General features: G+C 53.6%; 2 pseudogenes; one reads left to right on the top strand and one right to left on the bottom strand.

Annotated features, from left to right (window-relative positions):
- The first annotated feature begins 119 nt into the window (after window positions 1–119).
- LOC129394189 (apolipoprotein B receptor-like) lies at window positions 120–4,890 on the top strand (annotated as a pseudogene).
- A 1,144-nt stretch (window positions 4,891–6,034) lies between these two features.
- On the bottom strand, window positions 6,035–11,395 carry LOC117977832 (interleukin-27 subunit alpha-like; annotated as a pseudogene).
- Window positions 11,396–23,903: the final 12,508 nt, after the last annotated feature.

Below are 23,903 nucleotides of genomic sequence, written 5' to 3' on the forward strand. Positions count from 1 at the left end.
TGCTTGTCCTTTATTTCCAAATGTGCACCTGAGTCCCCTGTGTGATGTACACCCACTTCCCGGGCTGCAGTGGGGGCTACTGTGGGCATCAGGGGCCGTGGGCAGGGCCTGGGGTGGGGACGCATCAGGGAGACAGGGGAAGAGGAAGTGCCTTTGGTCCTGGGGAAGGTTGGCTTGTCTTGGTGGGTGGGGACGGTCATTATCAGCTTTCTGGACACACAGACAGAGACAGACAGGATGGACTTCCTCCGGCTATACCTCCCTGGGCTGCACCAGGCCTTGAGGGGGGCACTGGTGAGAAGGGCAGACAGCTGCCAGATACTTGCACCCCATTCCCTGGGGCCTCACTTCCGGGCACCTCCCCTGGGGCCTCACCTTTCGCCTCCTCCTTCTGATCTCCTCAAACTGGAGATTGCTTTCTCAGGTTCAGGCAGACTCCTGGCCTAATATTTTCTGAATTTCAGTCCCCACCTCCAACCATGCATCCTCGTACCCCTAATCGATGCCCCTTCTGGCTCCTTCTGCAAATCCTCTTCTTCTCCTTTCAGATCCCAGTACCCTCTTCCTTAACCTGGGCTCCTCCAGCCAGGGCCCCCAGGGAAAGGGCTGGGACTCTCCTCAATGACTCTCCCCTCTCTCTTTTTTCCTAGGATTCCCTCGGCACCTTTGTCTCCTACCTCCTGGGAGATGCAGTCCCCACTGTAGAGCGGGAGGCCCAGGCGGCTGAGGAACTGGGGGCGGTGGCGGTGGGAAAGACAGGGAAGATTGTAGAGGAGGAAGCCCAGGAGGACCTGGAGGGCCTTAGAGGCAGCCAAAACGAGGGGGCTGGAAGGCTGAGAGGGCCTGGAGATGACAGAAAATGTGAAGTGGGGAGCTCAGCTGTAGAACAGACCTGGGGCTGGGGAGATGGCAGCTCCCATGGGTCCCAAGCAGAGAGGCAGGACAGTGGGGCTGGGGAGACAGCCAAGGCTGCCAGGTGCCAGGAGCCAAGCGCCCACTTGGAGGCCAGAAAGAAATCCAAGGCAGGGTCTGGGGCTTGCCAAGACAGGAGCGGCCAAGCCCAGGAGAGGCAGGAGTCCCATGAGCAGGAAGTGAACAGAGAGGAGAGGCTGAGAAGCTGGGAACAGGAGGAGGAGGAGGAAGAGGTCAGGGCAAGACAGCCAGGGATGGCCAGAGGGGCGGAGTCAGAGTGGACCTGGCATGGGGAGACGGAGGGGAAGGCTGGTGCTGTTGGGCCAAAGGCGGCAGGGGACAACCGGGAGATGGAGCAGGGGGTCAGGGGAAACTGAGGAGCCTGGGGCCGAAGGGGCTGGGAAAGGAGAAGAGGTGGTAGTGGTGGAGAAGGCCTGTGAAAGCACTAGGGCATGGGGGATGTGGGGCCCAGGGGCAGAGCCTGAGGACTGGGGAATCTTAGGCAGAGAGGAGGCCAGGACAACCCCAGGTAGGGAAGAGGCCAGGGCAATTTTAGATGGGGAGGAAGCCAGGACAATCTCAGGCGGGGAGGAGGCTGAGACAGCCTCAGGCGGGGAGGAGGCTGAAACAGCCTCAGGCAGGGAGGAGGCCGGGACAGCCTTGGGAGGGGAGGAGGCTGGGACAGCCTCGGGAGAGGAGGAGGCCGGGACAGCCTCGGGAGGGGAGGAGGCCGGGATAGCCTCAGGTGGGGAGGCTGGGACAGCCTCAGGAGGGGAGGAGGCTTGGACGACCTCAGGTGGGGAGGCTGGGACAGCCTCGGGAGGGGAGGAGGCTGGGACAGCCTCTGGAGGTGAGGAGGCCGGGACAGCCTCAGGAGGGGACGAGGCCTGGACGACCTCAGGCAGGGAGGAGGCCGGGACAGCCTTGGGAGCGGAGGAGGCTGGGACAGCCTCGGGAGAGGAGGAGGCCGGGACAGCCTCGGGAGGGGAGGAGGCCGGGATAGCCTCAGGTGGGGAGGCTGGGACAGCCTCAGGAGGGGAGGAGGCTTGGACGACCTCAGGTGGGGAGGCTGGGACAGCCTCGGGAGGGGAGGAGGCTGGGACAGCCTCTGGAGGTGAGGAGGCCGGGACAGCCTCAGGAGGGGACGAGGCCTGGACGACCTCAGGCGGGGAGGAGGCCGGGACAGCCTTGGGAGGGGAGGAGGCTGGGACAGCCTCGGGAGAGGAGGAGGCCGGGACAGCCTCAGGAGGGGACGAGGCCTGGACGACCTCAGGTGGGGAGGCTGGGACAGCCTCGGGAGGGGAGGAGGCCGGGACAGCCTCAGGAGGGGACGAGGCCTGGACGACCTCAGGCGGGGAGGAGGCCGGGACAGCCTTGGGAGGGGAGGAGGCTGGGACAGCCTCGGGAGAGGAGGAGGCCGGGACAGCCTCGGGAGGGGAGGAGGCCGGGATAGCCTCGGGAGGGGAGGCTGGGACAGCCTCAGGAGGGGAGGAAGCCGGGACAGCCTCAGGAGGGGAGGAGGCCTGGACGACCTCAGGTGGGGAGGCTGGGACAGCCTCAGGAGGGGAGGAGGCCGGGACAGCCTCAGGAGGGGAGGAGGCCGGGACAGCCTCAGGAGGGGACGAGGCCTGGACGACCTCAGGCAAAGAGGAGGCTGACCTGCTGGGAGTCAGACAGACAGAATATGGAGCAGTCCCAGGAGAAAGCCTCCTAGAGGCTACTGGAAAAGTCTGGGTCCTACAGGAGGAGGGGGATGAGGAGAGAGAGGCTGAGGTGAGCCCTTTCCCCAAACAGGCCCAGGTCCTGGGCACTGAAAGAACAGAAGAGGCTGCTGAGAGCCAGACCACAGGGAGGGAGGCTGTGGGAGGCCAGGAGGCAGGGGAGAGCTTTGAGGGCCAGGTAGACCTGCGTGGTAAGGAGGCTGAGATGAGGCAGGACTTGGAGATCAGGGCCGACCGGGCCAGGATGGAAGAGCTGGTACAGGCAGAGGAGGCCCAGGAGGACAGAGGGAGCAGCAGGGATCCAGTGGCTGAGCTGCCCTCAGATGGAGAGGCTGAAGGCGCTGCCGACTTGGAGGCAACTCCAGAGGCCAGGCCTGAGGAGGAGCTCACAGGGGAGGAGAGTGAGGCGGCCCAGACTAGCTGTGGCCCACTGGGGGTGGAATGGGGTGGCCTCACACACAGCGTCACCAAAGGCCAGGGACCTGAGCTGATGGGGGGCACCCAGACCCCAACTAAGCAACCCGAGGAAAGGGAGGCAGGGGAGGTGGAGCTCATGGGAGTTCTGGCCCTGAGCAAAGAGGAGCAGGAGAGGAGCCTGGAGGCAGGTCCCAGGCACGCGGGGTCTGTAAAGCCTGAGGCCTCTGAGGCCTTCCCAGGAGCCTGGGAAAACCGCACGAGAAAGGACATGGAGAGAGGAAATACTCAGGAGGTTGCGGCCGATGGCGAGCAGCGGGAGGAGAAGGAGACTGCGGGAGGCCAGACCCTGGCGGCTGAGGCTGAAGGAGACCGAGAGTCTGAACTATCAGAAGTCCCAGAGGCAGGCGGGGAGGGGCTGACAACCCAGGACGCGGGATGTGGAACTGAGGAGGGAGAGGCGTCTGTCTCAGAGAACCAGGAGCTGGACGGAAGCACAGGGGCAGACGCAGGGCCTTGCCCGTCACTGGGAGAGGCCTATGCCAGAGAAACTGAGGATGAAGAGGCGGAGGCTGACAGAACATCCAGAAGAGGCTGGAGGCTGCAAGCGGTGGCTGTGGGCCTCCCGGACCGTGAGGATGCACAGACTGGCTCTGTGGCTGCTGGGATTATGGGGGGTGAGGTGGTCCCAGATATCAGCGCTGCTGGCGCTGGTGAAGCTTTGGAAGGGGCGCTTGGGCAAGGCTGGGACTCGAAAGAAAAGGAAGAGGCAGCAGCAGGAGAGCATGCAGGTGGGCAAGAATTTGGTCTGGAGGGCTCAGCAGAGGAAGAGGTGACTGGCAGAGGCAGCCAAGTAGAGGCTTTTGAGTCCAGGGAGGGAGGACCTTGGGGAGGGCGGGTAGAGGCCAAGGAATCTGCAGGCGCAGAGGACAGCTGTGGGCTGGATCCCGCGGGCTCCCAGACAGCGAGGGCAGAGGGGATGGGAGCCATGGTGGAGGCTGGGGGGCTTCTAGAAGAGTGGACGCTGTTGGAAGAAGAGGCTGTTGGATGGCAGGAGAGAGAACAGAGGGAAGACAGTGAGGGGCGGTGTGGGGACTACCACCCTGAGGGAGAGGCACCAAGGCTCCTTGATGCAGAGGGTCTCATGGTGACCGGGGGCCGGAGGGCAGAGGCCAAGGAGACTCAGCCAGAAAGCCTGGAACACGTCAGGGGCCAGGAGGAGCAGCCAACACACCAGGCCCCTGCAGAAGCTGCACTGGAGTCAGTCGGGGAAGCCGAGACGGCTGAGGCCATGGGCAGTGCCAGAGGAGGTGCTGCCAACAGCTGGAGCGAAGTGAGGGCTCTTAGTGGCGTCTCGGGGGGAACAAGTGGAATCCCGAAGCTGGCCCCATGGTCCTCTGTGCCCCCTTTCCTGCAGGCCCCGCTCCCCGGGTCCCTCCTAGACGTCTCTGTCCCAAGGAGTCGCGTGCACCTCTCGAGAAGCTCCTCACAGCGTCGCTCCCGGCCCTCTTTTCATCGGACTCTGGCCTGGGAGCAGCAGGAGGAGCCCCCAGCCCCCAACCCTCCTGAGGAGGAGCTGTCAGCTCCTGAGCAGAGACCCCCTCCAGCTGGAGGAACCCCTGGAGCCAAGCCCTCTGAGGCATGATGGGACCCCGGTGCCAGCCAGGAGAAGGCCCCTGGGACACGGGTAGGCACAGGGCAACTCAGCTGGGGTGGGGAAGAGACCGCGGGCACCTGGGAACCTGTTCTCACGGGCCTGACTTCCGCCTCCAGGTTTGGCCTCGTGCACCCTGGCATGATGCAGGAGCTGCAAGCCCGTCTGGGCCGGCCTAAGCCCCAGTGACTGAGACCCGGTGCTCTGGGGGCCAGGCCCTGAGTGGGTGCCAGAAGGCTTGCTCCAATGCCACTGAGCCCTGCTCCCTCTGCCACTGTGGACACATCCTCTCCACCCTCTGGGCCTCAGTGTCTTGATGTATCATTCATGGAGCAGGCAAAACCAGACGTCTGGGAAGACCGTGAACTTAAGGAGTCTGATTCTCCAACACAGGCTGGTGGACCACCTACCCCACTGAGACCACCTCTCAGGGTGCCTGCCCTGGTTCCTCCCCAGCCTGAGTCAGCTGTCTGGACTGCAAGGAGGCTGGGCACGGGGGCTCATGCCTGTCACCCCAGAGCTTTGGGAGGCCAAGGTGGGAGGATCGCTTGAGACCAGGAGTTCGAGACCAGCCTGGGCAGCATAGCAAGACCCCCATCTTTTAAAAACAAAATAAAACAATAAAGACTGCAAGGAAGACTGAGGGAACAGCGACCATTTTCCTTACAGGCCTTCCTCTCTAACTCCCACTTCCCAGCCCAACTCCCTGCACCAAGACCCTCAGAACTGGGCAGGGATAACACAAACCTCTGGAGTTGCATCCAGGCCAAAGGAAGGCGGTTAGGAGGGCTTAAGGAGCACTGTTCAGAATCAAAGATGAGCTGCCTTGAGCTTCCAAAACGGTAGCTCGGCCTCAGGATGCTGCTGGTTACTATGGCAACTGCCTGCCTGAGCAGGACATAGTAGGGGAAGGTGGGCCAGAGACCCCAAAAATGTAGGAGCAGAGAGGGGTTCAGGATGGCTAGAGGTTGCTGACCCCGTTCCAGGCTGCCCTGCCCTCTGGGTGTCAGACAGCCCTTACCCGAAGAGAAGCGGAGGCCAGGGGTGGATGAAAGTGCTTTATTGGGCACCCAGCATGGGGGCTTGGCCCGAGGAGGACCATCAGGCCCCAAGACAATAAATAAACCATCATCTCCCTAAACAATAAATAAATATCCAAGAAATAAATAGCTGGCGAGGACCAGAGGGGCTTTCAGTTACTGGGTAGGGCCTGGGGCAGGGGGCTGGAAGAGCCCTCCCTTGTCCAAGGCTGATGATGCGAAGGCTGCCCTGATGCCAAGACTCCAGTCCTAAAGTTCTAAAGGGTGGGGGGCAGGGGGCTAAGAAGCCACCGATCAGGGCTGGGGGCTCAATGTTGGGAACCCCAAGGGCCAGACTGAGTGCCCAGCCTTGGACAGCAGCAGCAACTCCCGCACGGCCCAAGATAAGACGAGCTCCAAGGAGTGCAGCAGGCGGTAGGTGGAGAGGAGCTGGGGCCAGGACACCTGGGCCGGCCCCTGTAAGGCGCTGCCCAGTGCCCCTGGGAGCAGCCCCTTCCTCTCCTCCTCCTCCTTTTCCTCCTCCTCCTCCTCCGGGAGGTTGAATCCCGCAGCCAGCACCTGTGAGGAGAGGCCATGGGTCAGGGAGGGGCCAGGCCGAGAACCTGAGAGGAATCCTCATTCCCTATTCATGCCCAGCGGTTCCCAATGACATCAGTGACCACAAGGTCATGATTTCCCCGGACATTCCCTGCTTGATCTTCCATGATGTCACCTGCTAACGCGTCTCACCTGATCTTTCGGTTCGAGAAAATGGAAGTCAAGGAGCAAGAGGATGCTCACAGAGCTAGATCACCCCAAGGACTGCGCCGAGGCGTGGGGTTCAGGAAGTTTCTCTCTGCTGTGAAAGTTGCTTTTGGGTCGGGTCAGCAACAGGCAGAGGGTGACATAGCTCAGATTCCCTGCTGCTTGCCATTCCTCTCTCTCTCTCTTTCTTGGGAGTCCCGCTCTGTCGCCCAGGCTGGAGTGCAGTGGGGTGATCACGGCTCACTGCAACCTCTGTCTCCCCAGTTCAAGCAATTCTCCTACCTCAGCCTCCTGAGTAGCTGGGACTACAGAAGCACACCACCACGCCCGACTAATTTTTGTATTTTTAGTAGAGATGGGGTTTTACCATGTTGGCCAGGCTGGTCTCAAACTCCTGACCTCAAATGATCCACCCGCTTTGGCCTCCCAAAGTGCTGGGATTCCAGGCGTGAGCCACCACGCCCAGCCCTGCTGCTTGCATTTTCTATTCTCGTTTCATTAAGTGTAAAATTCTGATTTCCCTTTGAAAGGTTCTGGAGGATCTGGGTGACATCAGAGAATCAGAGGGAGAAAGGAAACAGGAGGCAGACGCTGTGCTGGGCACTCAGGACACACCCCGAGTGACCTCACAGCCCAATGGCCTCCTGTTGAAGATGGACCCCCAGGAGAATGCGAAGATTGAGGGATGGCACCAGGGCCTGGTGTGGCTGTGTGTGCGCGCACACACACGCACACACTCACACACATACTCATTCTCACAACGCACCCACACACTCATTCCCATACAGTCACATTCACACAAAACACATTCATGGCTGGGCACGGTGGCTCACGCCTGTAATGCCAGCACTTTGGGAAGCCGAGGCGGGCAGAGCACGAGGTCAGGAGTCTGAGACCAGCCTGGCCAACATGGTGAAACTAAAAATACAAAAAAATTAGCCGGGCATGATGGTGCATGCCTGTAGTCCTAGCTACTCAGGAGGCTGAGGCAGGAGAATTGCTTGAACCTGGGAGGCAGATATTACAGTGAGCTGAGATCGCACCGCTGCACTCCAGCCTGGGCGACAGAGTGAGACTTAGTCTCAGAAAAAAAAAAAATCGTTCACGTACCCACACACTCTCACACTCACACTCATCCTCACACACTGACATACCTATACCCAAACTCTCACCCACACACCTCACTTTCACACTCACAACACTCACATTCACACACCCACCCACACACTCCCACACTCTTACACTCACAGTCCCATACACTCACACAGTCTCACACTCATGGACCTACACACACACGGTCACGCTCACACTCATACAGACCCACACACACTCACAGTCACACCCACACACACACTCACAGTCACACACTTTCACACTCACAGACCCACACACTCACAGTCACACACTCACACACGGACCCACATACACACAGTCATGCTCACACTCATACAGCCCCCCCACACACACTCACAGTCACACCCACACACTCTCACAGGTACACTCACACAGACCCACACACACACACTCTCACACTCACGGACCCACACCCTCACACACAGTCATGCTCACACTCATACAGACCCACATGCACTCACAGTCACACCCACACACTCTCACACTCACAGACCCACACTCACACACTCTCACAGTCACACTGTCACACTCATGGACCCACACAGTCACACTCACACTCTCACACTCATGAACCCACACACTCATGGACACTCAGTCACACTCACACTCTCACACTCACACACACTCAGAGCATGGGATCACTGAATGAGCCAGCGAGTCTTCTTTCCCACGTGGTCTGGGGTGGTGGAGGGTGGCCGGGCTCTACCCGGAAGCGGAGGTGCCGCTGCAGATCGCGGAGGTCCAGCCTCATGGCCCACAGCTGCATCCTCTCCATGTTGGTCCAGCGGCCCTGGGTCCCCAGCCCTCCCAGCAGGGCATGGAAGGGCTGAAGCGTGGTGGAGATGAAGCAGAGACGCTCCGGGTCCTGAAGGGGAGGGAGATGGTCAGGAAAGGCCCACAGGCCAAGGATGGCCATATCACACCCACCCCCTCCCTATCCGGGTCTCCTTCCCATTCCACGCTCCAGCCTCCAGTCCATCCCTGTAGCTCTTCCCCAACCTCAGCCCAGCTGTGTCCCCATTCCTTCCATCTCCACTGTCTGGGACATTTGTCCCATCTCCTTTTCCAGCCTCCCTTTCACTCCTATGCCAATGATCTTCTCTAACCCACCCCCTCTCAGTCCCTGAAGCACTCTCCATCCACAGCCCTGTTCCCTTCCCTCCTCCACCATCCCATCATACCTCCTGCCCATGTGTTTCCATCCCATCTTCAGCCTCATTCCCATTCCTAACCCCAACTCCATCCTTCCTCCATGTGCCCAGACTCACTCTTTCCATCTTTCCATCCCATCTCCAACCTCATTCCTAACCCTATTCCATTCCCTTCCCCACCAGCAATCCCCATCCCTTCTCCATCCCATGCTTAACGTTCACCCTCATCATCACCTTCTCATCTCTAACTATCCGCATTCTCACCCCCAGTGCCACCTCCACCCACCCTCCATGCTGCTGTGATCTCTCTCCAGCCTCATTCCAGTCCCATGCCTGCCGCGTTCCATGCCTAGCTCCACTCTTACCTCTTCCCAACCCCACTTCCTTATTCCAGCTTCATCTTTATTGTTGGTTTGTTTTGAGATGGAGTCTCGCTCTGTTGCCCAGGCTGGAGTGCAGTGGCGCGATCTCATCTCACTGCAACCTCCACCTCCTGGGTTCAAGTAATTCTCCTGCCTCAGCCTCCCGAGTAGCTGGGATTACAGGCGCACAGCACCATACCCGGCTAATTTGGTATTTTTAGTAGAGGTGGGGTTTCTTCATGTTGGTCAGGCTGGTCTCGAACTCCTGACCTCAGGTGATCCACCCACATCAGCCTCCCACAGTGCTGGGATTACAGGCGTGAGCCACCGAGCTCAGCTAATTTTTGTATTTTTTAGTAGAGATGGGGTTTCGCCATGTTGGCCAGGCTGGTCTTGAACTCTTGACCTCAGGTGATCCGCCCTCCTCAGCCTCCCAAAGTGCTGGGATTACAGGCATGAGCCACCACGCCTGGCAGTTTATTTATTTTTCTGAGACAGGGTTTCCCTCTGTTCTCCATCCTGGAGTCCAGGATCATAACTCACTGCAGCCTCCAACTCCTGAGCTCAAGCAATCCTCCCATGTCAGCCTCCTGAGTAGCTGGGACCAAAGGTGTACACCACCATGCCTGGCTAACTCTTAAATTTTTTTTTGTAGAGACAAAGTTTCACTATGTTGCCCAGACTGGTCTTGAACTCCTGGCCTCAAGCAGTCCTTCCACCTGGGCCTCCCAAAGTGCTGGGTTTATAGGTGTAAGTCACCATGCCTGTCTTTCATCTCTATGTCCAATGACATATTCAGCCTTATCCAGGTTCTATCCCCAATGCATCTCCAGCTCAATCTCCAGCTTCATCTTGCACCCTGGCCCCAGCCTATCACAAGCTTCCCGCCCCACTCCACCAGCCCTCACTCACAGAGAGGCGGCGCCAGGCCTGAAAGGTCAGGGAAACATCAGGGAGCTGCTCTCCCAGGGGCAGGAGGTACAGGTTCACTCCTGGCAGGTGAGATTCTGCCTGGGGGGCAAGGTCTGTTAGTGGGGGCCAGAAGGGATTGGGGGTCTGCCCATCTCCAGCACCAGCTGCATTAGGGGGACTTACAAAGCGGTGGGCCTGGCCCCGAACCTTGGAGAGCAGCTTCCTGGCAAGATGCAGGCTGACTGTGAACTCCCTTCGCAGCTCCTGCAGGCTCAGCTGGGGCCTCCCTGGGGGCCTTGGGAATCCCCAGACACCAGCTTGAACCAGGAGCAAGGGAAGCAGCAACAGGCTGAGCCCTGGAGAGATGGGAAGAGGGTGGCAAGACAGGGAGAGAGCTTGAGAACTCGGGAGAAGGAAGGGAACATGCCTTTTCTGAGCCTGTGCTAGCTGTGAGCACGGTGCAGGCACTTTGACCAGCATCATTCCTCTGCGTCCTCAAAACCACAATGGAGGCTGGGTGCGGTGACTCACACCTGTAATCCCAACAATTTAGGAGACCGAGGCGGGCGGATCACCTGAGGCCAGGAGTTCAAGACCAGCCTGGCCAACATGGCGAAACCCTGTCTCTACTAAAAATACAAAAATTAGTCGGGCGTGGTGGTGCATGCCTGTAATCCCAGCTACTCAGGAGGTTGAGGCAGGAGAATCGCTTGAACCTGGGAGACAGAGGCTGCAGTGAGCTAACACCACTGTGCTCCAGCCTGGGCGACAGAGCCAGACTCTGTCTCAAAAAAACAAAACAAAACAAAACAAAACCCCACGATGCAGCCAGCACGGCCCCCATATGGCATCTCCGCATGGTGTGCCCACTTTTGCAAAAAGACCAGAAGCCTGGTCCTTTTTTTTTTTTTGAAACAGAGTTCTGTTCTATCACCCAGGCTGGAGTGTAGTGGTGTGATCACAGCTCACTGTAGCCTTGAACTCCCGGGCTCAAGTGATCCTCTCGCCTCAGCCTCCCAAGTAGCTGGGATCACAGGGACACACCATTGTGCCTAACTGTTTCTATTTTTTTGTAGAGACAGGGTCTCACTATGTTGCCCAGGCTGGTCTTGAACTCCTGGCCTCAAGAGATCTTCCCGCCTCAGCCTCCCAAATTGCTGGGATCACAGGCATGAGCCACTGTGCCGGGACAGAGACTGGATTTTGACCCCCATAAACTCCCTTGGCCAAATGCCTTTTTCAGTGAGCAACCTGCACAACCACGTGTGGCAGCCTCAGTGCTATTGTTCTCCCCAATTTGCAGATGAGGCTCAGTGAGGTTGCCTTGCTCAAGGTCAAATAGCCAGAAGGTGGGAAGCCAGGACTGGATTCCAGGTTTTTCCAAATGCAGAGCCCATGGGTTTTCCCCAGAGAATGCAGAGGGAGGCAGCCATCTGCCCCAGGAGTGGGCACACCATGTTCTGCCAAGGATTCTTTGGGCTCAGCCAAGCGACTCTGATGGCTTGAACTGGCCATGAGGTCCCCAGGGATGGGCTGGCAATGCCAGAGGCTCTATTCCAGGGAGTCAAAAGGACAGGTTTGTCCAGTTTCCACCACGGCAGGTGGATCCTAGCAGGGTAACCTGCCTGGGGCGAATCCACAGTATGGGAGCTTTTGTTTTTTTAAGACAGATTCTCACTCTGTCACCCAGGCTGCAGTGCAGTGGCGCGATCTCGGCTCACTGCAACCTTCACCGCGATCTCGGCTCACTGCAACCTTCACCTCCCAGGTTAAAGCAATTATCCTGCCTCAGCCTCCTGAGTAGCTGGGATTACAGCCATGTGCCACCACGCCTGGCTAATTTTTATTATTTTTAGTAGAGAGGGGTTTTGCTGTGTTGGCCAGGCTGGTCTCCAACTCCTGACCTCAGGTGATCCGCCTGCCTTGGCCTCCCAAAGTGCTGGGATTACAGGCGTGAGCCACTGAGCCTGGCCAACATTCTACTTTTTAAGTGAAAATTAGAATTAAAAAAAATGAAAAAAAAATCTGTTTTCATTAACCTGGCGGCTGCCTACTACTTACAGATTTTATCCTCTCCTTTATTATTATTATTATTATTATTATTATTATTGTTATTATTGAGATGGAGTCTCGCTCTGTCCCCCAGGCTGGAGTGCAGTGGCATGATCTCGGCTCACTGCAAGCTCTACCTCCCAGGTTCACGCCATTCTCCTGCCTCAGTCTCCTGAGTACCTTGGACTACAGGCACCTGCCACCATGCCTGGCTAATTTTTTGTATTTTTAGTAGGGATGGGGTTTCACCGTGTTAGCCAGGATGGTCTCGATCTCTTGACTTGTGATCCACCCACCTCGGCCTCCCAAAGTCCTGGGATTACAGGTGTGAGCCACCGCACCCGGCCTCCTTTTTTTTTTTTTTTTTTTGAGACAGAGTCTTGCTCTGTCGCCCAGGCTGGAGTGCAGTGGCTCTATCTCAGCTCACCACAACCTCTGCCTCCTGGCTTCAAGTGGTTCTCCTGCTTCAGCCTCCCGAGTAGCTGGGATTACAGGTGCCCACCATCACGCCTGGCTAATTTTTGTATTTTTAGTAGAGACAGGGTTTCACCATGTTGGCCAGGCTGGTCTTGAACTCCTGGCCTCAGGTGATCCACTCACTTCGGCCTCCCAAAGTGCTGGGATTACAGGAGTGAGCCACTGCGCCCAGCCAGTTTAATGTGTTTTATTTTATTCTATTTATTTATTTTGTTTTTTGAGATGGAGTTTCGCTCTTGTTGCCCAGGCTGGAGTGCAATGGCGTGATCTTGGCTCACCACAACCTCCGCCTCCCGGGTTCAAGTGATTCTTCTGCCTCAGCCTCCCGAGTAGCTGGGATTTCAACAAGCATGTGCCACAATGCCCGGCTAATTTTGTATTTTTAGTAGAGACGGGGTTTCTCCATGTTAGGCTAGTCTTAAACTCCCGACCTCAGGTGATTCACCCGCCTCAGCCTCCCAAAGTGCTGGGATTACAGGCGTGAGCTACTGCTCCCAGCCAGATGGACTATTAATTATTAATAGACCCTTCCTGGCCAGGCACCGTGGCTCATGCCTGTAATCCCAGCACTCTGGGAGGCTGAGACGGGCAGACCATGAGGTCAAGAGATGGAGACCATCCTGGCCAACACGGTGAAAACCAGTCTCTACTAAAAATTAGCTGGGCGTGGTGGCATGTGCCTGTAGTCCCAGCTACTTGGAAGGCTGAGGCAGGAGAATCGCTTGAACCTGGGAGGTGGAGGTTGCAGTGAGCCGAGATCGCGCCACTGGACTCCAGCCTGGCGACAAAGTGAGACTCCATCTCAAAAAAATAAAAATAAAAATAAAATAAAATAAACACTTCCATCTATTTGTCTGAGACCTTCTATCTCATATGTAGGCAATTCTAGGAGAGGTTGGGGTTACAAGGAAGTTGAGGGCAATGGTGAGAATAACCTAAAAGCTTGGGAGTGGTTATTCCCAAGAACTCTCATCTTGTGGACAAAGGAGGGTTGGAGAAATAGAACCTTTGATTCTATTTTAAAAGGCTCAGGGAGGCCAAGCAAAGTAGCTCATGCCTGTAATCCCAGCACTTTGGGAGGCAGAGGTGGGAGAATCACCTGAGGTCAGGAGTTCAAGACCAGCCTGGCCAATATGGCGAAACATCGTCTCTACTAAAAATACAAAAATTAGAGCCAGGAGCGGTGGCTCACGCCTGTAATCCCAGCACTTTGGGAGGCCAAGGCGGGCGGATCACCTGAGGTTGGGAGTTAGGGACCAGCCTGACCAACATGGAGAAACCCCATCTCTACTAAAAATACAAAATTAGCCGGGCATGGTGGCGCATGCCTGTAATCCCAGCTACTCGGGGGGCTGAGGTAGGAGAATCGCTTGAACCTGGGAGGCGGAGGTTGTGGTGAGCCGAGATTGCGCCAATGGGGCAACAAGAGCAAAACTCCATCTCAAAGAAAAAAAAAATTAGCTGGTTGTGGTGATGCATGCCTGTAATCCAAGCTACTAGGGAGGCTGAGGCAGGAGAACCATTTGAACCTGGGAGACGGAGGCTGCAGTGAGCCAAGATCACGCCACTGCACTCCAGCCTGGGTGACAGAGCCAGACTCAGTCTCAAAAAAAAAAAAAAAAAAAAAAAAAGGCGGCGGGGGAGCTTGGGAAATGTGATGAGAGAAACCTGAGGTCTGACAGGTGCATGAGGAAATCTCACCTGTGACCCAGAAGAGGGTCGTACTGTGCTGCTCTGCGTTTCGCAGGGCATGCCACATTTTTTTTTTTAAATAATTTCAACCTTTATCTTATTATTTTCTTGAGATGGAGTCTTGCTCTGTCGCTCAAGCTGGAGTGCAGTGGTGCAGTCTTGGCTCACTGCAACCTCTGCCTCCCAGGTTCAAGTGATTTTCCTGCCTCAGCCTCCCAAGTAGCTAAGATTACAGGTGCCTTCTGCCATGCCTGGCTAATTTTTGTATTTTTAGTAGAGACGGGGTTTCACCGTGATGGCCAGGCTGGTCTTGAACTCCTGACCTCAGGTGATTCGCCTGCCTCGGCCTCCCAAAGTGCTGAGATTACAGGCGTGAGGCACTCACCGTGCCCGGCCATATTATTATTATTTTTTGAGATGGGGTGTTGCTTTGTTGCCCAGGCTGGAGTGCAGTAGCTCGATCACAGGTCACTGCAGTCTCAGCCCCGCAGGCTCAAGCAATCCTCCCACCTCAGCCTCCTGAGTAGCTGGTGCTATAGCACGTTCCACCACACCCTGCTAATTTTTTGTAAAGGTGGGGTCTCTCTATGTTGCCAAGGCTGGTCTCGAACTCCTTGGCTCAAGCCATCCTCCCACCTCGGCCTCCCAAAGTGCTGGGATTACAGACGTGAGCCACCGAGCCTGGTCTCCCAGCTTTTATTTTAGGTTCAGGGAGGCGTGTGTGGGTTCGTCACCTGGGTATACTGCATGATGCTGAGGCTTGGGCTATGAATGATCCTGTCATCCAGGAAGTAAGCATAATACCCAACAGTTTTTCAACTCTTACTCTCCACTGTCCCTCCCCACTCTAGGAGGTCCCAGTATCTATTGTTCCCATCTTTACATCCATGTGTGTACTCAATGTTTTTTTTTGTTTTGTTTTGAGATGGAGTTGCGCTCTGTCGCGTAGGCTGAAGTGCAATCATGCAACCTTGGCTCGCTGCAACCTCCACCTCCCGGGTTCAAACGATTCTCCTGCTTCAGCCCCTCGAGTAGCTGGGATTAAAGGCGCCTGCCATCATGCCTGGCTAATTTTTGTATTTTTGTAGAGACAGGGTTTCGCCATATTGGCCAGGCTGATCTTGAACTCCTGACCTCAGATGATCCACCTGCCTCAGCCTCCCAAAGTGCTGGGATTACAGGTGTGAGCCACCGCACCCAGGCAATGTGTACTCAATGTTTAGATCTCATTTATAAGTGAGAACACGCAGTCCTTGGTTTTCTGTTCCTGGGTTAATTTGCTTAGGATAATGACCTCCAGCTACATCCATGTCAGAGCGAAGAATATGATTTCATTAGTGTTTATGGCTGGGCGTGCTGCATTCTTTCACTGCTTGCTGAGCATCAGCAGGGAAGCATTGCCTTGGGAACAGAACTTGATGGGAGGCCTCCTTGAGACCTCTCTCCTTCTCCGCCTCCTCCTCACTCTCCTCCTTCCTCCTCCTCCATAAATTGGACCAAAACATATCCTGCTGGGGACCAAAACATATCCGCACTGGCTCACGCATGTAACCCCAGCACTTTGGGAGGCTGAGGCGGGTGGATCACTTGAGGTCAGGAGTTTGACACCAGCCTGGGCAACACGGTGAAACTCCATCTCTACTGAAAATACAAAATTGCTTGAATCTGGGAGGTGGAGGTTGCAGTGAGCCAAGATTGCGCCACTGCACTCCAGCCTGGGTTAACAAGTGAGACTCTGTTTCAAAAAAAAAAAAAAAATATATATATATATACATATATATATATACATATATATATGTATATATATACATATATATATATACATATATATATGTATATATATATATGGCCAGGCACTGTGGCTCTCGCCTGTAATCCCAGCCACTTTGGGAGGCTGAGGCAGGCAGATCACAAGGTCAAGAGATCGAGACCATTCTGGCAAACATGGTGAAACCCCATCTCTACTAAAAGTACAAAAATTAGCTGGGTGTGGTGGTGCGTGCCTGTAGTCTCAGCTACTCAGGAGGCTGAGGGAGGAGAATCGCCTGAACCCAAAAGGTGGAAGTTGCAGTGAGTTGAGATTGTGCCACTGCACACCAGCCTGGTAACAGAGTGAGACTCCATCTCAAAAAAAAAAAAAAAAAAAAAAAAAAAAATATATATATATATATATATATATATATATATATATATAAAATAGAGGACCAATTTCAGCAGCATATTAAAAGGATTTTATGGGGCCGGGCGTGGTGGCTCATGCCTGTAATCCCAGCACTTTGGGATGCCAGGGTGGGCGGATCATGAGGTCAAGAGTTTGAGACCAGCCTGGCCAACATGGTGAAACCCCATCTCTATTAAGAATACAAAAAGTAGCCGGGCGTGGTGGCGCATGCCTGTAAATCCCAGCTACTCAGAAGACTGAGGCAGGAGAACTGCTTGAACCCAGGGGGTGGGGGTTGCAATGAGCCAAGGTTGCGCCACTGCACTCCCGCCTGGACGACAGAGCAAGACTGTCTCAGGAAAAAAAAAAAAGTATTTTATCCATGAACAAGTTGGATTTATTCCTGGAATGCAAAGATGTTTTAACATATGAAAATTAATCAATGTCATATACCACATTGATAGAATAAAGGGAAAAATCTTATAATTGTCTCAGTTGATGCAGAAAAAGTATTCGGCAAAATCCAATACTCTTTCAAGATTTAAAAAAAAAACACTCAGCCGGGCACGGTGGCTCACGCCTGTAACCCTAGTACTTTGGGAGGCCGAGGCAGGTGGATCGCTGGAGCTCAGGAGTTCAAGACCAGCCTTGGCAACATGGCAAAACCATGTCTCTACCAAAAACAAAAATTAAGCTGGGTATGGTGGTGCATGCCTGTAGTCCCAGCTACTTGGGAGGCTGAGGTGGGAGGACGGCTTGAACCCAGGAGGTGGAGGTTGCAGGGAGCCATTATCAGGCCACTGCACTCCAGCCTGGGTGAGAGAACCAGGCTCTGTCTGGAAAAAATAAAATAAAACTTGAACTAGAAGAATTTTCCTCAACATGGTAAAGGCCATACATGAAAAACAGAGTTAACATCATATTCAATGATGAAAGACTGAAAATTTTCCCCATAAGATCAGGAACAAAACAAGAACCACCACTTTGGCCACTTCTATTTAACAGAGTATTGGAATTTCTAGCCAGAGAAATTAAGCAAGAAAAATAAGTAAAAGGTACCTGAATTGGAAAGGAAAAAGTAAAATTATCTGTACTTGCAGATGAAATGATTTTATACGTGGAAAACCCTAAAGCTTACATACATACACAACTATTAGAGCCAATAAATGAATTCAACAAAGTTGCAGCATACAAAGTCAACACACAAAAATCAGTTGCATTTCTTTACACTAACGATGAATAACCCCAAAGAGAAATTAAGAAAACAACTCTATTTAAAATACCATGCGGCCGGGTGCAATGGCTCATACCTGTAATCCCAGCACTTTGGGAGGCTGAGGTGGGTGGATCACCTGAGGTCAGGAGTTCAAGACCAGCCTGGCCAACATGGTAAAATCCAGTCTCTACTAAAAATACAAAAAACTGGCCGGGTGCGGTGGCTCACGCCTATAATCCCAGCACTTTGGGAGGCCAAGGCGGGCAGATCACCTGAGGTCGGATGTTCGAGACCAGCCTGACCAACACAGAGAAACTCTGTCTCTACTAAAAATACAAATAAAATTAGCTGGCCGTGGTGGCGCATGCCTGTAATCCCAGCTACTCAGAAAGCTGAGGCAGGAGAATGGCTTGAACCCGGGAGGCAGAGGTTGCGGTGAGCCGAGGTCACACCATTGCACTCCAGCCTGGGCAATAAGAGCAAAACTACGTCTCAAAAAACAAAAACAAAAACAAAAAATTAGCTGGGCGTGGAGGCGGGTGCCTGTAATCTCAGCTACTTGGGAGGCTGAGGCAGGAGAATCACTTGAACCCAGAAGGCAGAGGTTGCAGTGAGCCGAGATCACACCACTGCAATCCAGCCTGGGCAAAAAGAGTGAAATTCCATCTCAAGAAAAAAAAGCCATGAAAAGGAATCAAATAGGAAGAAATGTAACCAATGAGGCAAAATATTTGTAACTGAAAACTACAAAAAATTAAAGAGACATAAATAAAAAGATATCCTACGTTTATAGAATGTAAAATTTATTGTTTGTTTGTTTTTTGAGACAGAGTCTTGCTCTGTCACCCAGGCTGGAGTGCTGTGATGCAATCTTGGCTCACTGCAACCTCTGCCTCCTGGGTTCAAGTGATTCTTCTGCCTCAGCCTCCTGAGTGGCGGGAACTACAGGCACGTGCCACCACGCCCAGCTAATTTTTTTTTTTTTGCATTTTTAGTAGAGACAGGATTTTACCATGTTGACAGGGCTGGTCTCAAACTCCTGACCTCAAGTGATCTGCCCGCCTCAGCCTCCCAAAGTGCTGAGATTACAGGCATGAGCCACTGCGCCCAGCCTGAATGTAAGATTTAATATTGTTAAGATGACGGTACTACCCAGAGCAATCTACAGATTCAATGCAATTTGTATCAAAATCCAAATGGTATTTTTAATATTTTACAGATATACAAAAACTCATCCTAAAATTTATGTGGAATCACAAGGCATCCTAAATAACACAAAAAAAGACGGAAAAAAAGGTCTGCAGAAAAAGAAGAAACCAGGTCTCTCATTTCCTGATTTCAAAACTTAAATACTAACCTACCACAATGAAAAGAGTGTGGTACTGGCATAAAGACAAACATATAAGGCCGCCTGTAATCTCAACAATTTGGGAGACTGAGGTGAGTGGATTGCTTGAGCCCAGGAGTTCAAAATCAACCTGGGCAACATGGCAAAACCCAGTCTTTACAAAAAATACAACAATTAGCTAGGCGTGGTAGCCTGCGCCTATAGTCCCAGCTACTGAGGAGGAGGCTGAGGTGGGAGGATCACTCAAGCCTAGGAGGCAGAGGTTGCAGTGAACCGAGATCATGCCAGTGCCCTCCAGCCTGGGCAACAGAGTGAGACTCCATCTCAAAAATAAAGAAAGAGAGAAAAAAATAGACACATATGTTAGACCAGTGTGAGAGGTGACAGCGTGCTGGCAGTCCTCACAGCCCTCGTTCGCTCTTGGCGCCTCCTCTGCCTGGGCTCCCACTTTGGCGGCATTTGAGGAGCCCTTCAGCCCACCACTGCTCTGTGGGAGCCCCTTTCTGGGCTGGCCAAGGCCGGAGCCAGCTGCCTTAGCTTGCGGGGAGGTGTGGATGGAGAGGCACGAGTGGGAAGCGGGGCTGCGTGCGGCGCTTGCGGGCCAGCTGGAGGTCCGAGTGGGCGTGGGCTTGGCGGGCCCTGCACTAGGAGCCACCAGCCGGCCCTGCCGGCCCCGGGCAATGAGGGGCTTAGTACCCGGGCCAGCGGCTGCGGACGGTGTACTGGGTCCCCCAGCAGTGCCAGCCCACCGGCGCTGCTCTCGATTTCTCACGGGGTCTTAGCTGCCTTCCTGCCGGGCAGGGCTCCGGACCTGCAGCCCACCATGCCTGAGCCTCCCACCCCCTCCATGGGCTCCTGTGAGGCCGGAGCCTCCCCAGGAGCACCGTCCCCCGCTCCTCGGCGCCCAGTCCCATCGACCACCCAAGGGCTGAGAGTGCGGGCAGACAGCGCGGGACTGGCAGGCAGCTCCACCTGCAGCCCCGGTGCGGGATCCACTGGGTGAAGCCAGCTGGGCTCCTGAGTCTGGTGGGGACTTGGAGAACCTTTATGTCTAGCTCAGGGATTGTAAATACACCAGTGGGCACTCTGTATCTAGCTCAAGGTTTGTAAACACACCAATCAGCACCCTGTGTCTAGCTCAGGGTTTGTGAATGCACCAGTGGACACTCTGTATCTAGCTATCTGGTGGGGCCTTGGAGAACCTTTGTGCTGACACTCTGTATCTAGCTAATCTGGTGGGGAGGTGGAGAACCTTTGTGTCTAGCTCAGGGATTGTAAACGCACCAATCAGCACCCTGTCAAAACAGACCACTCAGCCCTACCAATCAGCAGGATGTGGGTGGGGCCAGATAAGAGAATAAAAGCAGGCTGCCCGTGCCCACAGTGGCAAGTCGCTCGGGTCCTGTTACACGCTGTGGAAGCTTTGTTCTTTGGCTCTTTGCGATAAATGTTGCTACTGCTCGCTCTTTGGCTCCACGCTGCTTTTATGAGCTGTAACACCGCAAAGGTATGCAACTTCACTTCTGAAGCCAGCGAGACCATGAGCCCACCGGGAGGAATGAAGAACTCCAGACGCGCCACCTTAAGAGCTGTAACACTCACCGCGAAGGTCTGCAGCTTCACTCCTGAACCAGTGAGACCACGAACCCACCAGAAAGAAGAAACTCCAAACACATCCGAACGTCAGAAGGAACAAATTCCAGACGCGCCACCTTAAGAGCTGTAACACTCACCGCGAGGGTCCGCGGCTTCATACTTGAAGTCAGTCAGACCAAGAACCCACCAATTCCAGACACAAGTGGAATAGATTAGAGAGCCCAGAAATAAACCTTCTACATGGAAGATTAATTTTTGACAAGGGTTCCAAGACCACTTAATGGGGGAAAGAACAACCTTTTCGATAATAGCAGTGGGACAACTGGATATCCATACGCAAAAGAATAGTCCGGGTGTGGTGGTTCACACCTGTAATCCCAGCACATTGGGAGGCCAAGGCAGGCAGATCACCTGAGGTCAGGAGTTCAAGACCAGCCTGGCCAACATGGTGAAACCCCATCTCTACTAAAATACAAAAAAATGAGCTGAGCCTGGTGGCATGCAGCTGTAATCCCAGCTAGTTGGGAGGCTGAGGCATGAGAATCGCTTGAACCCGGGAGGGGGAGGTTGCCATGAGCTGAGATTGCGCCACTGCACTCCAGCCTGGGTGACACAGCAAGACTCCATCTCAAAAAAAAAAAAAGTCTTTACTTATAATAGATCAATTTAGGTTTTATATTTCTTTTTTTCTTTTTCTTTTTGAGTTGGAATTTCCCTCTTGTTGCCCAGGCTGGAGTGCAATGGTGCCATCTCAGCTCACTGCAGCCTCAGCCTCCTGGGTTCAAGTGACTCTCCTGCCTCAGCCTCCAGAGTAGCTGGGATTATAGGCGCATGCCATCATACCCGGCTAATTTTTGTATTTATTTATTTATTTTTGAGACAGAGTCTCGCCCTGTCACCCAGGCTAGAGTGCAATGGCACAATCTCGGCTTACTGCAACCTCCACCTCCCCAGTTTAAGTGATTCTCCTGCCTCAGCTGGGATTACAGGCGTGCGCCACTTGCCTGGCTAATTTTTTGTATCTTTAGTAGACATGAGGTTTCACCATGTTGGTCAGGCTGGTCTCAAACTCCTGATCTCAGCTGATCTGCTTGACTCAGCCCCTCAAAGTGCTGGGATTACAGACGTGAGCCACCATGCCTGGCCTAGATTTTATATTTCTTCTTAAGGTTGGTGTTTAAATTCCCCTAGGAATTTGTTCCTTTCATCTAATTTGTTGGCATACAACTATTCATAGTATTCCCTGATAATTCTTTTACTTATCTAATGTTGGTAGTGATGTCTCCTCTTTTGCTCCTGTTTTGCAGTTTGAGTCTCCTCTGCTTTTTTCTTGGTCAGTCCATCTAAAGGTTCATCAATTTTATGGATTTTTCAAAGAACCAAATTATTTTGGTTTTACTTACTTCCTCTATTTTTTATTCTCTGCTGCATTTATTTCTGCTCATCTTTATTATCTTTTTTTTTTTTTTTTTTTTTTGAGACGAAGTCTCTTGTCGCCCAGGCTGGAGTGCAGCGGTGAGATCTCAGCTCACTGAAAACTCCGCCTCCTGGGTTCGAGCGATTCTTGTGCCTCAGCCTCCTGAGTAGCTGGGACCACAGGTATGTGCCACCATGCCTGGCTAATTTTTTTATTTAGCAGAGACAGGCTTTCACCATGTTGGCCAGGATGGTGTCAAACTCCTGGCCTCAAGCTGTCTGCCCGCTTCAGCCTCCCTAAACTGGGATTACAGGTGTGAGTAATCCTCTGCCTCTGGGAGGCAGAAGTTGCAGTGAGCCAAGATCACACCACTGTACTACAGCCTGTGCAACAGAGCGAGACTCCACCTCAAAAAAAAAAAAAAAAAAAAATTAGCCGGACATGGTGGCACATATCTGTAGTTCCAGCTGCTTGGGGGACTGAGGCAGGGGGCTTGCTTGAGCCTAGGAGATCAAGGCTGCTATAACCCATGTTTATGCCATTGCACTGCAGCCTGGGCAACAAAGTGAGAACCTGTCTCAAAATAAAAATAAAAATAAGTAAATAGGCCGGGCATGGTGGCTCATGCCTGTAATCCCAGCACTTTGAGAGGCTGAGGTGTGAGGATCATGAGGTCAGGAGTTTGAGACCAGCCTGGTCAACATAGTGAAACCCTGTCTCTACCAAAAATACAAAAATTAGCCAGGTGTGGTGGTGGGCACCTGTAGTCCCAGCTACTCGGGAGGGCAAAGCAGGAGAATCGCTTGAACCCGGGAGGCAGAGGTTGCAGTGAGCTGAGATCGTGCCATTGCACTCCAGGATGGGTAACAGAGTGAGACTCCGTCTCAAAAAAAAAAAAAAAAAAGGAAATAAATATAGCTTCCTAGGGGATTCTGTTTGCAGAGTGTGTCGAGAATATGAAGCCCAGAATTCAAGACTGCATTATGGACTGTGAAGGCTGAGGAGGGCTGTGAGGAAAGAGTGGGTAGGTTAAAGGAGCAGAGGCAACTGTCATGCCCTGTGGCTCTTCTATAGGAAAAGAGGAAAGAGTGAGCCTTGGGCTGTGTTTTGTGAGGGAATAGTGCCCTCCCTTTGTGGGTAAGCAAAGTTGGCTCGGAAGATGAAGACAGATGAGTCAAGAACGTCAGGGTGTCAGGGGGAGCACAAAAAGAAGGCGAAATATGCCCTTCTACACTCAAACTTGAAGGTATTCGGGGCCTGGTGGCTGGATCTGAGGCCATGCTGAGTCCTGAAGAGGGGACCAAAGTCTTGCTTTGTGAAAACTGTCTAGACCGTCCTAGCAATTCCATTTGTTTTTGACTGTCCTAGCAATTCCATTTTTTTTTTTTTTGACAGAATCTCACTCTTGTCGCCGAGGCTGGAGTGCAGTGGCACAATCTCAGCTCATTGCAACCTCCACCTCCTGGGTTCAAATGATTCTCCTGCCTCAGCCTCCCAAGTAGCTGAGATTACAGGCGCCTGCCCCTGCGCCCAGCTAATTTTTGTATTTTTGGTAGAGACAGGGTTTCACCATCTTGGCCAGGCTGCTCTTGAACTACTGACTTTGTGATCCACCCACCTTGGCCTTCCAAAGTGCTGGGATTACAGGCGTGAGCCACTGTGACTGGCTTTTTTTTTTTTTTTTTTTCTGAGACGGAGTCTCGCTCTGTCACCCAGGCTGGAGTGCAGTGGCGCAGTCTCAGCTCACTACAAGCTCCACCTCCCGGGTTCGCACCATTCTCCTGCCTCAGCCTCCTGAGTAGCTGGGACTACAGGCGCCCGCCACTGCGCCCAGCTAATTTTTTGTATTTTTAGTAGAGATGGGGTTTCACTGTGTTAGCCAGGAGGTTCTCGATCTCCT

This window comes from Pan paniscus, chromosome 18, assembly GCF_029289425.2.
Source record: "Pan paniscus chromosome 18, NHGRI_mPanPan1-v2.0_pri, whole genome shotgun sequence".
Classification (NCBI taxonomy): domain Eukaryota; kingdom Metazoa; phylum Chordata; class Mammalia; order Primates; family Hominidae; genus Pan; species Pan paniscus.